Source organism: Salarias fasciatus, chromosome 20, assembly GCF_902148845.1.
Source record: "Salarias fasciatus chromosome 20, fSalaFa1.1, whole genome shotgun sequence".
Classification (NCBI taxonomy): domain Eukaryota; kingdom Metazoa; phylum Chordata; class Actinopteri; order Blenniiformes; family Blenniidae; genus Salarias; species Salarias fasciatus.
The window spans coordinates 30,538,583-30,552,535 of NC_043764.1; the positions used below are offsets into that span (position 1 = coordinate 30,538,583).

General features: G+C 48.0%; 1 protein-coding gene across 1 annotated transcript in view; it reads left to right on the plus strand.

Annotated features, from left to right (window-relative positions):
* The first annotated feature begins 8,137 nt into the window (after nt 1–8,137).
* myt1b (myelin transcription factor 1b) overlaps nt 8,138–13,953 on the plus strand; it is a 30,114-nt gene continuing 24,298 nt past the window's right edge. Inside the window, exon 1 of the mRNA XM_030117922.1 lies at nt 8,138–8,215. The gene's annotated coding sequence lies outside the window, so the exon portion shown is untranslated. The remainder of the gene's footprint in view (nt 8,216–13,953) is intronic.

Consider the following 13,953-nt stretch of genomic DNA (forward strand, 5'->3'; position numbering starts at 1 on the left):
AAAATCTAATTATGCTGCTGAAATGTGACCAGCTGCACTGTGATACTACAAAAAACATTTTTATGTTTCTTATATCATCATAACAGTTCATAAACTCAGGCAGAAATGCGTTCACATGACGGTTATATTTCTCAGAAGTAACTTTGTTTTCGATGTTTTTATCTGTAGAACTCGTGTCATTGTTCAGCCCTTGCCCTGAGCGGCCGTTGAACCGGCTGTGTGTTCAGGCTGCAGCTCCGAGTGACGGCGGCCTGCTGAGGCCGAGGTCTTTGTCTCCTGAGAGCTGTCCGTGGTCCTGAACGTGGCTCAGCCCTGCTGCAGCACTGTGGAGCTGTCCGTGGTCCTCCAACCTCACAGGGCGGAAATCACAGCCGTTTCAAAGAACTGCGCAGGAAAAATGCACTTTCTCTGATTTGTAACCTGCAGAAACTTTCCAGCCCCCCTCCTCTCTCTGCTGGATCAGGGCCCGGGACTGCTCGAACCCCCTCCCTCTCATCCTCCTCCTTCTTTTGTTTACTGGATGGCGTTGTTGTTGTGCTGTTGTGGAACCTCTCTCTCCCTCCCTCTCCCGGCACCCACAGTCTGAAATCATACTGATGGCGGCGTGCACGGGCCGGTGATTGATTTCAGCTCCAATGCATAACAATAGGATTGCACAAAAAGAGCCTGCTGCAAAGAGATAAGAATTTAATAGAATTTCTGAAAGCGAAGGTTGGGCCTTTTTGAATATTCCCTGTACGAGCGTGGAGACAGCAGATAAAGGATGGCATTTGTGGGGACTATTCTCAAATGGCTTGTAATGAATGGTTGTCATTTCACTAATGGTTTCAAAACAGCAAAGCAAAAAGAGAGAAAAAGCAGAGTGTGAGAGCCAAGATTTTGGAGGGAGTTCCAAGTTGCACTCTTTAAGACCGGCTTATTTGTTGTTGTGAGCTGCTGCTGAGAAATCAGTGAAGCCTTAATAAAAAAAAAAAAAAGGAAGTATCAACAAATCTGGAAGTGACAGTGATCTTCAGTGTGAGGAGCAGGCGGGCGGGGGTAAACTCAGAGGTGAAGCCCCCCCCCCCCCCCCCCCCCCCCCCCCCCAGACATCCTGTGTCACCGAAGCCTCAGTCCGTCTTCTCCAAGCTGTCAGCGAAGCACATGCAAACTCTACGGAGGGCAGCAACATCAATTCCAGGTGCCGGAGGAGAAAAAAACTCACTCACGCATAAAGCCCTGAATGAATTTTTTTGGACGGTACCACTTTGTTGCGTGCGTGGGGGGGGGGGGGGGGGGGGGGGGGGGGGGAGACGCAGGCTGTGAGGGATTACACCAGCTCCTTATTGCATTTGTGGAACATCAAGAAGTTGTCAGAGGGTGAAATGCAGCTGTAAAAAATGAGCCGGGCGCAGTGGCTGCTCTCGCTGGAGCCTCCAGGGAGGGGGGGGGGGGGGGGGGGGGGGGGGGGGGGCTCAGAGATGGATGCCCTCATTCCTTCCATTCATGTTCGGCGGCCGTGTGCGTGTTTTAGACTTATTTTCCTCTTTGAGATCTGGAGGAAGTTTGGAGTTGTCTGTGTCTCGATGGTTTGGGATGATGTACGCCTTTCAGGGGGAGATAGGCAGCAGGGAGGGGGGAGGAGGGGAGTGCACATATGCCCATTGAGTTAGTGTGTAGTAAAAGGAAAGAGGGGTGGAGGAGGGAGGAGGGGGGGTGGGGGGAAGGGGGGGTGGAGGACCTGAAGCCCTGCCCATCTGATGCTGGAGGTTTTTACTACGGCTTCCGTGATGTCATGGCAAAGGGCGGAGGGAGGAGGAGGAGGAGGAGGAGGACGGGGGGTGGGTACAATGGCTCATGAGGGAAAGGTAAGTCAATATTACGTTTTTTCTCCCCCTCCTCCCCCCCTCCTCCCCTCCTCCTCCCCTCCTCCTCTCTCTCGCTGACAAAGGCAAATGAAGCCATGTTTTTTTTTTTTTTTTTTTTTGCTTACAAACAAGTAACATCTTAACGCCCTGGATACGGAGCCTGTGTGCGTGCAGCCGCCGCGGATGAGCTGCGTAAAAGGAGGCGGAGGAGAGGCCGGCTCGGTGCAAGCGACGCTCCGCTCATCCCTCACATCTGGACCTTAGGAACGGGATAGATTTCTTTTTTCTTCGAAACCACGGGATATTGTGTGTTAGAGGGTGTTTTTCTTTTTCTTTTCTTTTTCTTTTTTTTTTTTTTTAATCCAACTACTTCCCCGACCCGCAACTCTCCAAACACAGCAAGGACGCGGCGTCAAACCCTCGCAGGAGAATATTGGACACAGGTAACCGGGATTTAACGCTGTTTATGTGCACTTTGCGATCAGCAGATTTCATTTACAACGATTTATCCGGAACGAGCGGCTCGTTTTTCACCCAAACTTTGACGTTTCTTTGACGCGTCCTTGTAGTATTGAGAGCATCTCCTGCAGCTCGTTCGACAGATTAGTTTTAGTCACATTTTCCCCGCGTTATGGATGGAAACTTGTTCAATCCGTCGGAGGGGGGGAAAGTGTCCGGGGCTTTATTTATTTATTTATTTAGAGAATCGGGAAAGGGGTGGATGCTGGCGCTGTTTTTTTTTTTTTTTTTTTTTTCTTACGCCTGTGTTTACACCGCTGCCGCGTAATAAGTGGGAATAAACCAAGTATGGCGCTTTTCTCCGGAGCTCCGCGGTGCGCGTTTACCCACTTTCTCCGCCTCTGTGGGAGAGTTGGTGCGCGGGGAGGATCGCGGAGCAGCGCAGCCCCCCTCCTGGAGTGCATCCTCCACTCCTGTCCTCTAGTTTCACCTTCTCTTTTCGCCGGGGAGCGAAGCGAAGCGGGCTCCGGTTCCTCCCGCTCCACGTTTACTCCTCCGGCGGAGTGGACGTGTGGAGTTCATCAGCTGGATGTGCGTGCGTGTGTGTGCGTGTGTGTGTGTTAGCAAGGGTGGGCGTAGGAAGCGGGACTCCGGTGTGTTTTCACAGAGACAGTGAGGACGCACGGACAAATGGATGGACGGACGGACGGACGGAGTGTTTGGGGGAGGAGGGGGGGGGGAGGAGGCGGGATGGAGGGATGGAGGGAGGGAGGGAGGGGTTGGCCATTTGATCCTCTGCAGCAAAAAACAGAGATGCTCTCTTCAAATGTCAGCCGCCTTTAGTAGTGCGCAGATTAAAAAGAAGTGCAGAGAGGAGCGCTGGATATGCGCACCGGCTGCGCGCGGCTCCATTTCCCCTCGCGCCTTCTCTTTATTTATATCTTCAACTATCTTATTCTGAAGTGCTCACCCTGTCGGGCCGAGGTGCAGAATGTGTGTGTTCCTCCTCCTCCTCCACCTCCTCACCGCACCTTCTCGCTTAGATGGCCACGTAACATTACGCACGCCGCGCGCGCACGTTGCGTGTGTATGTGTGTGTGTGCGCGCGCGGTTTGTCAAAGGCACCTGCGTCCTAAGATGGAGGAAAAAAAGAGAGATGAGGGATGGTGGTGGTGGTGGTGATGATGATGATGATGATGATGAGGATCCGGTGGCGCGTGTTTTGTCACCTGCTCTGGAAGTTGCGCTCCGTCCGCGCGCCGGAGCCTCCCGGAGCGGATCCCCGCACGAGGAGCAGCCGCCGGTTCGTCCACGACTGGCTCCAAACTTACTTTTTCCCCAGTCTGCTCAGTGAAGGCGTCAGATGCTTCTCCGGGTTTATTTTTGGATTATCTGTGAATCCAAAGGAACTTTTTAATGAAATAGGTTTCTTGAACTTATGCTGACACGATTTAAAAAAGACTTATTGGACTTTTTTTTTTTAATTGAGTTTGAACCGCCTCTAACAGAGCTTCAACAGTCATGTAAATCAAGTTTTGTCAAACTGTAGTAACCCAGGTTAAACAGTATAGTTTTCTATTACTTTTCCATATTGTTAACAATTTCTAATCCCAATTTTTCTCCATTTGACATTTTTACACAGCACGAATGTTTACTGTAACATTATCAATAGCCTGACTCGCCGCTTCTTTTCATCATCATGACCTCTCATTAAAAACTGAAGGACAGGAAAAGGCATCCCCCTGTCCCACAATGCTCTCTGGCGCCCCTCAGAGGAGGCCTGCTCCACAAGTTTAGAATCCTCGCCCCCCAGTTTTACCTAAATTAAATAAATGTCCCCCTGTCAGCAACACCGTCTCCCATTTTTATCATTTTTGATTGAAATCAAAATAATAAAAACCTGTGACTTCCAAACTGAACTTTAATTTAACACTAACTTTATTCGATAAACTAATTTTAATAATCATAAAAAAGCATCAGTTTAATCAATTCAACAAGACAGGAAACAGTTGAGGATCTCAGGGCTCTTTAATCAGTTCAGTTATTCAGTATGTGACTGTTTCTGGCTGCTGAATGTTAAAATATTGCCGCTCAGACAGTATGTTATGGCGCTTCAGAAAAAAAAAAAAGCCACAGTGACTTTATTCATAGAGCACTTATTGAAGTAAAATGTGCTGCAGGAGGAAAAAAAAAATCGGATAAAAAGCAACTGGAGGATAAAATACATGAAAGAGAGAGAGATTAAAGAATGAAAATGATGAGGGTGGAATTATGAACCGGACCATAAGTAGTGAGATCAAGTCAAATCGGGATGTGCATTCGGATAAAAGTGTGTTTTTAGGCGAAACTCTATCTAATCTATATGAATGGAGTCTATTGTAACCCCGCTGAGCTGAAGATTTAACGCATCCACGGGCTGAAATGGTAAAAAGCACCTATTGTTTTTCTTCTGTTTACTTTTCCTGTGAAATGTAGCCCAGTTTCAGGGGATTACAGAATTAGGTTATTGGTGCCTTATGCTGCCAGTGGTGGAGGCCATAACGGCAGCGCTGCATGTTGCAGGCTCTGATATGAAGTTACTCATGTGTGTGTGTGTGTGTGGGTTTGTGTGTGTGTGAGTGTGTGTGTGTCTTTCATTTCCTTTTAGTCACTGTGATTGGAGGAAACCTCTCTATTTATGAAGGCCTGAATAGCCGCCGGTGAGGAGAGCAGGTGCCGGAGGAGGGAGGGAGGGAGAGCAATAAACATGTTGGAGGAGCAGCTGGGGCCAAATTGCACCCGTGTCATTCAAAGCCTATCAGAAATCTAAAGCAATACAAGCAAGAAAGGTCAGGGTCAGCCGGGGCTTTCAACGGCGAGCCGGCATTTCACAAGGAAATAATGAATTTCATGCTTTCTGCGCTCAAAGGGAAATAAATGAATAAGTAAATAATGGGAATTAATTAAAAAGTAATGTGTAAATATCTTGGCGAGCTCGCCGGCGTTCCAAACATTTTCCGAGTGTCGGACTGTGATCCGATCGCCCGCCGTACGCTTGTTTTTCCGCTCCGGAGATGCTGAGGAGGTCAGGGCTGGTTACCATGACGCCGCCTCCTCCTCCTCTTCCTCCTCCTCCTCTTCCTCCTCCTCTCCTCCACACCCCGCTCCCATACACGCCCATCCACCGCCGATAAGAGCGTGCATCTGCCACCCTGCCCCCCCCAGCCGCCTCTCTTCAAGTAGTTTGATTTGACCTTCAGGTGTGTGTGTGTGTGTGTGTGTGTGTGTGTGTGTGTGTGTGTGTGTGTGTGTGTGTGTGTGTGTGTGTGTCTTTAGACACAAAGAACAAGCTGTTTGGACAGCGAGTGTCCCTCTGTCTGTAACTTTTGATTCCTGTGTGTCTTCTGCCCCGGCTCGCTGTAATCACACTAAGTTGTGCTCTAAATCCTGCTTAACAGGAGCTCGGGTGTACAGCTGGGCCCCGGCCCCCACGGCCCCCGTACACACACTAATACTGTTACAGACAGTTCACCCTGGTATTTAATCTAACTATGGATTTAGGACTCTTTGCTCCATTGTCCCAGTACAGTAAGCTGTCCTCTAATGGTATTACTAAACTTTTGCTTTCTGGTAAAAGGTTTTAGTGTGTGTGTGCATGTGTGTGTGTGTGTGTGTGTGGTGATATTGAGGTCAAAAGTATTGATTAATTTTGTTGCTTTCATTCCAGAAGATAGGAAACTTCCCGACGATGTGAGCCTTGCTAAAAGCAGAAAACAGGAGTGTGTGTCGGTCTCCTTCAGCGAGCGACGTGAACGGGGCTGTTAGGTGTGTGTGAGCAGCTTGTGGGAAACTTCGGCCGTCCGGGTCAGAGACTCAGCTGACACACGGCCCCGGGCGGCCGGCCTTAATAGAGCGCCCTGGTGTATTTGGCATTTAAAGGCTCTCGTGTCCTCGTCCTCCCAAAGCCAACAATGCAGGAGGGATGCTCACTTCACTTCACTTCACTTCAAAAGAGGAGAGAGCGGGCGGGTCGGGGAGGAGAAATGAGTGAGATAGCTGAGACGGAGATGCAGACCAACAGTATTGCTGCTGTAATCACTTTTTCTCTGGGGTGGAGGGGGGGTTCGAGGGGGTGAAACTTGATAAACAAGCATTTTGTAAAGACTGCTGGCTCGAGCTTTGTGGAGGTTTGCGCGTCCTGGGCGAGGCCGGCTGCTCCGGGACCCTCGGCCCGGCCCTTTGTTGTCTCGCCGGGCCCACCATGTCGAGCGTGCGCCTCGGGGGGGCTTCAGGCTCGGGACGGGCCAGGAGCTGAGAGCGCTCGCTTTTTTTTTTTTTCCCTGCATCCTCTGAAAACTGCTGTGAAACCCAAACGGAGTGACTGCTCCGTTCTGTGCAGCACTGTTATTATTCAGACGCTGAGCTGCATTCAGCCTCCTGCTCCGGCTCTCCTTCTCGCGCTGACGGCGGCCGTGCAGAGATTATTTGATTGTTAAGTGAAACACTGAGTTCGGTGCTGCTGCTGGTCTGTTTCCCCTCCATCTTCCTCTTCCTCCCACTTCACCTTGACTGTAACTGAAAAGTGTGATGAATAAAGCATGACCGTCATGGCTGCGCGGAGCCCTGTACAAACATGTTCTCAAGCACGACGTCCCCGATGCTTCAGATCAGTGACATTCAGGGAGCATTTCTGTAGAAAAAAAACAGAATGCAGTAGAAACGTGGTGATCTACAGTATTTTTCTACTATTTTATATGAATCTGTTCAGAAATGTAGTGAATGTAGAGAATTATTAGCTAGAAATAATTGTGTTAAACACACACACGTGTGTGTGCACGTCTGATCTCGGCAGTGTTTGATAACTGTAAAAGACGCGGTGATGTCCGCTGTGTTTGACACATCACTGGTTGAAAAGTTCAGCCTTGAGCATTCGTGGAGAAATCCGCCACGCTCCGGGTGAACTTCAGACCGCGCCGGATCAGGGAGGATGGCGTTCAGAGCAGGCTGCGGTTCAGGGTTCACTGTTCAGGACTGAGTGTATGGTGGGCTGCTGCGTTCAGGGTCTGTGGCATTCAGGGCAGGTTGTTGTCCTGGGAGGTGTTCAGGGTGAGATGCGTTCATAATGGGAGGCATTTAGAGCTGCGTTCAGACCGGGTCCAGGGTGGTCCGGGTCCAGGGTGGTCCGGGTCCAGGGTGGTCCGGGTCCAGGGTGGTCCGGGGCTGCGTTCTCACACCTGGTGCCCGTTTCCTCCTGCGCTCGGTGGGAGGAAGCAGCGAGGACGATCCGGGGCAGGTTCACTCTGCTTCTCCCGGGCCGTCATCAGAAAGATGAAGCGAAGAGCTATTACCTTGATGAAAAAAAAAAGAAAAAAAAAAAAGTCGGAGGGTGGGGGAAGTAAAAAAGGGTTGATTTATGTATGATTCATTATTTACTGACCATTCTGAGCCCCCTCCTCCCTCACTCACACAGCCCCCTGAAAAGCTCCATAAAAATGCACAAATTTGATTGATTCTAATAGCAGACTGACAGGGACCCCAGCTGGGGCACCGTGTGTGTGTGTGTGTGTGTGTGTGTGTGTGTGTGTGTGTGTGTGTGTGTGTGTGTGTGCGCGTTCTTTCCTTAGTTAATAAAGGAGTGTCTCGGTTGGCTCGACCTCCTCCTGAAGTAGCATCCTCCCCCCTTTTGTCCACACATGATTTTTATCTGACATCTCCCGTTTTTTCCTCTTTTCTCCACCAAAAATGCCCCTCACCCCCCCCCCTCCCACCCCACCACACCCCCTCCCTCCTACCCCCCCCCCCATTCCCTCTTCTTCCCTGCAGAAAATGAGTTTCGAGGCGAGCTGGTGAACCAGCGGTGGACACGAGGCGAGAGGACCAGCAGCCGCTGTCAGGCCTCCCAGAGACTGCAGAGCCGTCGACCAATCACAGTGAGTGACAAGACCCCAACACACACACACACACACGCGCACACGCACACACACACTGAGCCCCCCTTCCACTCTCTGCACTCACTCACCACACCCTCCAACCTGATTTTGCTTCCTGGGCATTTTCCCCCGATCCCTAACTCAGCGGGGGCAGCGAGAGCGGGTGGAGGCAGGAGGGGGATGAAAAGCAGTGTGTGTGTGTGTGTGTGTGTGTGTGTGTGTGGGGTGAGGGTGGAACGGACAGGAAAAACATGAATCAAACAGCACACGGCGCCCCCCCGCCCGGCTGGGCCGGCCGGGTTTAGTTAAGCTCAGCGTGGCTCAGCGCAGCGTTTTCCTGCTGCTGACTTCACTTCACACGCTGGGTTTTTTTTTTTCTTCTTCTTTATCCACAATACAAAAAGAAGAAAGTCTAAAAGGACGTCCTTGAGCTGCTCATCTTATTTTTTGTCCATGATATTCCACCACCTCGTCTCTTTTCGCCCTTTCTCACAAACTTCTGCCTCAGACTGAAGGATCGGAGGGTCTCATTTCTGCTGCTCAACAAAGAGCCGGAGTGACGGAGGGGGGCCGGCGGAGGGGCGAGCTGGGGGCGGGGTGCCGTCCCCTGGGCCCGGTGAAAGTAGTTTCTGCTCCCCCCGATGGCTCAGGTTCATTTGATGAGAGGAATTTTATTGATCTGGTTTGAGTTCTGCTGTGCAGCGGGAGGATGGAGCGTCATGTGAAGCTTTTCCTTTAAATAAGAGCGTTTGATGCTGCTCTTAAATCACATCACGAGTTCAGCCATTAATGATTATTCATTTACAGAAATATTTTCAACTGTGTCACAAAATTGCACTGGAAAAAGACATGACCAGATTAAATTTTGTGTATTTTTTTATACGTTCAAAACATTTGTGACATTAAAAAATTACTGCAGTTTTCTATTTTCATATGTTTATTTTCAGTCAGATTTATTGTAGAATGATTTGTTTCCGTAATTTATGTCTTTTAATTCCTTTTTTCTATATTTGCAATAAAAATTTGAGCATAATTCAGTTTAAAAAACTGGCTTAAATAATGTAATCTGGAGCAATCTGCAGAAAGTTCTGTTCGACATTTTTAATACAAACAGTGAGCTATAACTTTTTCTTCCTAGAAGTTATAAAGCAAGAGAACAACTGTAAGAGCCTATTTTTCTTATAAATGTCTATTTTACAGTCATCCATGAGAGAAACTCACTGACAGTCATTTCTGCTTGTTGGTGGAAAACATTCCGGGTTTAACCGTCAGTGAGACAGATTTTCAGATATCAGTATAGCTGGACTGGAATGCTGCTTTGCTCTGGAGCTCGTCCTTTACTGCATATTTCTGCCAAACAGTCGGCGATGCTGAATGATTTTCTATCCTGGTCACTCTGCCGAACATGAAGCTTTGTGTGCTGTTCTGATTATTGATCCGATCGGATCTGATCGGATCCGATCGGATTGTCAGGTGGTTGTGGAGATGACGCTGCCAACGATACAGACAACACGCTGTTATTAGAGTCTTAGGAAACCTGAGATGGGAGAATGTTCAGTGATGAACTCTGAAGTCTTCCTCCTCTTCCTCCTCCCTCCTTCCTCCCCGTCACTCTGATCGTCCTCCATGTTGGCTTGTCAGCTCGATACTGTGTCTTTATCGTCAGCTGAGGTGTGCAGGTGATCCTGAGCTCACATCAGTCCCCCCTCCTCTCACCTGACCCCCAAGCTCCTCCCACCAGATGCCAAGCCCCTCCCACTAGACATCCAAGCTCCTCCCACCTGACCCCTACAACTCCTCTCACCTGACCCCCCAGATCCTTGCCATTGACCCCCCCTAGCCCCTCATCTGCTCATGTAAGCGTGAGGGTGAATGAAGGGTGGTTTATGTGTGGGGTGGGGTGGGGTGGGGTGGGGGTGTCGAAGGATGACCTTCTGTGTGAAGTCTTTGCCCCCAGCCAGCCATTTCCAGTAAGGCGACAGCACGAGGAGCGGAGTGGGGCGGGGTGGGGTGGGGCGGGGTGGGGTGGGGGTCTTCCTGCACCCACCGCTGCACACAAAGGACATAATTGATAATGTACAACACAGCCTGTAGGGATGAGCCGCGTCTTCCTCCTCCTCCTCCTCCTTTTTCTTCCTCCTCTGCTGCTGCTGCACACCACATTTCACACTAGTTAAACCCCCCCGACACACACACACTCACACACACACACACACACACTACCTCCTCCTCCTTTTCTCTGACATTTCTGCTGCTGTGTGAGCCCACCTACATACATCGTTCAAGGAGCCCAATTAAAAGACAGCAAGGTAAAGGACAAGTTTTGAACATACTTTAAAAGGACTCTTTGAAAGAGATGATGAAAATCAGGTGAATACCTGCCCGGCTGCACTGACTTTGTGTTCATACAAATTTAATGAGCGGGAATTGAGAAAAAGAGGAGAACTCAGATGTGCTTACCTATTTAAATGTGTAACTATGGTTACACAAACATGAAAGCAATAGGAACCCTATTCAGTCCAGGTTTTGATTCATGCAGCGACGCTGGATGTAAGGAGGAGAAGGAAGGAAAGCAGGAGTCACAGAAGAGTATGTCATCTTTTCATGAAAGAGGAGCGTGCGCTTCACTCTCATTTACACACACACACACACACACACACACAATAACACGCACACACACTCTCTCTCTCTCACGTTTTTCCTCTGCGCACAGCATGTACCACCAGTGTATATCTGATCTTCTTATGTTAGCATGAAATCCATGAGCTTTTATCATTTTATCTGAATCCACCAGCGTTCACTTCATCAGACCAAACACTTTGCAAGTTGATCGTAATAACAAAATGATGTCTGGTTATTTTATTATAAATACACATTTTATTCCGATTTTATTCCAAATGCCTAATTCTTGTAAAGTGTGACGATCCCACTTTAATCAAACTTACTTACAAGCTTTAGTTTTGTTCAATGTAATTAAAAATCAAGTGAAAACATAAAAACTAAGACAGTGTTAATTTATACATTGTCCATGTTTTCAATCTGAAAGAAATTCATCTGTCATCTACTCTGATATAAAATTGCATTTGCTGTGTTTTCCAGACCACAGGTCACAATTGTGTGTTTCTGTGTGTGTGTGTGTGTGTGTGTGTGTGTGTGTGTGTGTGTGTGTGTGTGTGTGTGTGTGTGTGTGTGTGTGTACAGACGTGCAAGTTTATCATGTTTTTATAACCTTGAGCAAATTAAGTCATGTGTTACCAATGTATTCCCAAAATACTGAAGGGTTTATTAATATTATTTATTGAAGCTTTTAATTTCTGCTGAGTTTTTGCAGATTAGATAATTTTACTTTAATTTAACATAATTTAACACATGAATTTAAAAAAAACTGTATTTTTTCTCTTCTCAAGCTGTTAAAGTACTGTCATATGCCTTCCAGGCATATTTTCCTCCAAGCAGTTTAATCTTTACAAGCTTGAAATGGTTATAGAATGTACCTGTAATAGAAAAGTCAGTATATAATCTGAAATATCACAATAACACAATGGAGTGTCAGAGACTAGTATATTATTTCCCCTTGAGAAAAGAAAAGAAAAGCAGATTAGAGAAGACAGGGAAGCACTAAAGTGAAGCAGAAGCACTTTGCCACAGTACCTGGAGTACTCGACTCCGCTGCTTCGTCCACAGACTCACATCGCAGAGTCAAAACTTAACATCGGAAAAATAGACTCTGTACTGCAGGGTGGAGAGGCTAACAGGGCTAAAGATGCTAATGAGGCTAAATGAGCTAGTGATGCTAACAGTCCTAAAGAGGCTACCGGGGCTAATGGGGCTAGTGAGGCTAAAGGAGCCACAAAGGCTAACAGGGCTAAAGAGGCTAATGGAGCTAACAGGGCTAAATGGGCTAGTGAGGCTAAAGGAACTACAAAGGCTAACATGCCGAAAGTAGCAAAGAGGGCAGTGCGGCTAATGAGGTAAAGGAGCTAAGAGGCTAGTGAGGCTAAAGGGACTAAAGGAGTTAAAGATGCTAAAGAGACTAGTGAAGCTAACGGGACTAAAGAAGCTAAAGAGACTAGTGAGACTAATGGAGTTGAAGGAGCTGAGACGCTAGTGAGGCTAAAGGGGCTAAAGAGGCTAGTGAGGCTTACGGGGCTAAAGGAGTTAAAGGTGCTAAAGAGGCTATAGTGGCGAATGAGACAAACAGGGCTAAAGAAGATAAACAAGACACAGGGACTAGCGATGCATAAAGGGCCCAATGGGGCAAATGGATGAAAGGGGCTAAATGAGCGAGTGAGGCAAATGGATCTAAAGTCCCTTTTCCATTGGCGCCTACCCAGCTCAACTCCACTCAGTCTTTCCATCATGGTGTTTCCATCTTGTGTTGTTACTTGATAGCAGATACTTTTCTAGTACTAACTTGGCCACAGTTCCAAGCCAGCTGAGTTGAGCTGAAGGTGTGGCGTCCATCGCTGATCGACCAGGCTGTGATGTCAGTAGAAGGGTGGGGAGGGCAGCTCACCCCGCCATTTTTAAAGCACACTCACAACAAGAACAATCATAGTCAGAGATGGATGCATAGAAATCAACCCCGAGGGACAACAACAAGGTGAAGACATTTCTCCTTGTGGCTGACGTCATTCGAGTTTTGGGTCGCCTCCCTATGACGACTCCACCCACTCCAAGGTCGTACTCTAATGAAAACCACCAAGACTGAGTCGAACAGTGCTAGAAATGTTATGAAAAAGCTCCAAAAATGGGATAAAGGGGCTAAATGGATTATAGAAGGGGCTAAAGAGCTAAAGCAGCTAAAGAGGCGCGTCAAGCTAAAAGGACTAAAGGAGCAAAATGAGCTAAAGAAGCTAAAAGAAGCTAAAGGTTCTAAATAAACTAAAGCAGCTGGATAGAATAGAATAGAATAGAATAGAATAGAATAGAATAGAATAGAATAGAATAGAATAGAATACTGGCACCATCATTGTCATCCAATGTTTGTTGTGGAAAAGTTATTGGCTGGTAAAGTAGCTAAAGAAGTTGAAGGTGCAGAAGGAACACACACACACGCACACACACACACACACACACACACACACACACACACACACACACACACACACACACACACACAGAGGAGTTAATTGCTCCGTTCAGAAGGTTCACAAAGCTGCTGCTTGTTGCAGCGACTTCTACATTAAGCATGCTAAATCAAAAGAGTTGCATTAGAGGGGCAACACAGCGAGGGAGGGGCTTCTCCCGGCCTGCACCTGTACGTCCGGCCAGACACTAAAGGCTAATGAATGGAGCGCGCCCAGCTTCAGAGTGGGAGGGTGAAAAAGAGAGGAAAAAAGCCCTCAACAACTACAACAACAGTGTGTTTCATCCTCTCATCTTCCTTCTTTTCATAAGTAGTCTATTAGCAGGAAAGGGGCACTGCCAAATAGAGAGAGGAGGAGGAGGAGGGGTAAAAAAGAAACAGGGACCCCGTGTTTGAATCCCACTGTGGCTGTGCCAACTCCACTATAGCGAGGCAACAAAGCAGCTAAGTGGCTGGGCATGGAGAGGAGGAGAACATGCAACTGGAGGGATAAAAAGAGGGCGCTTTGGAAAAAAGAAAAAGACGAGAGAGAAGCCTGGCTGCCTTAAGGCCCTTCAAAGGAGGCTAAACACTTTAATATCCTGCATGGAAAATCTGCAGATCTGCAACAAGCGCGGATCTACAGGTTGACCTGCGTGGAAACGGCGGA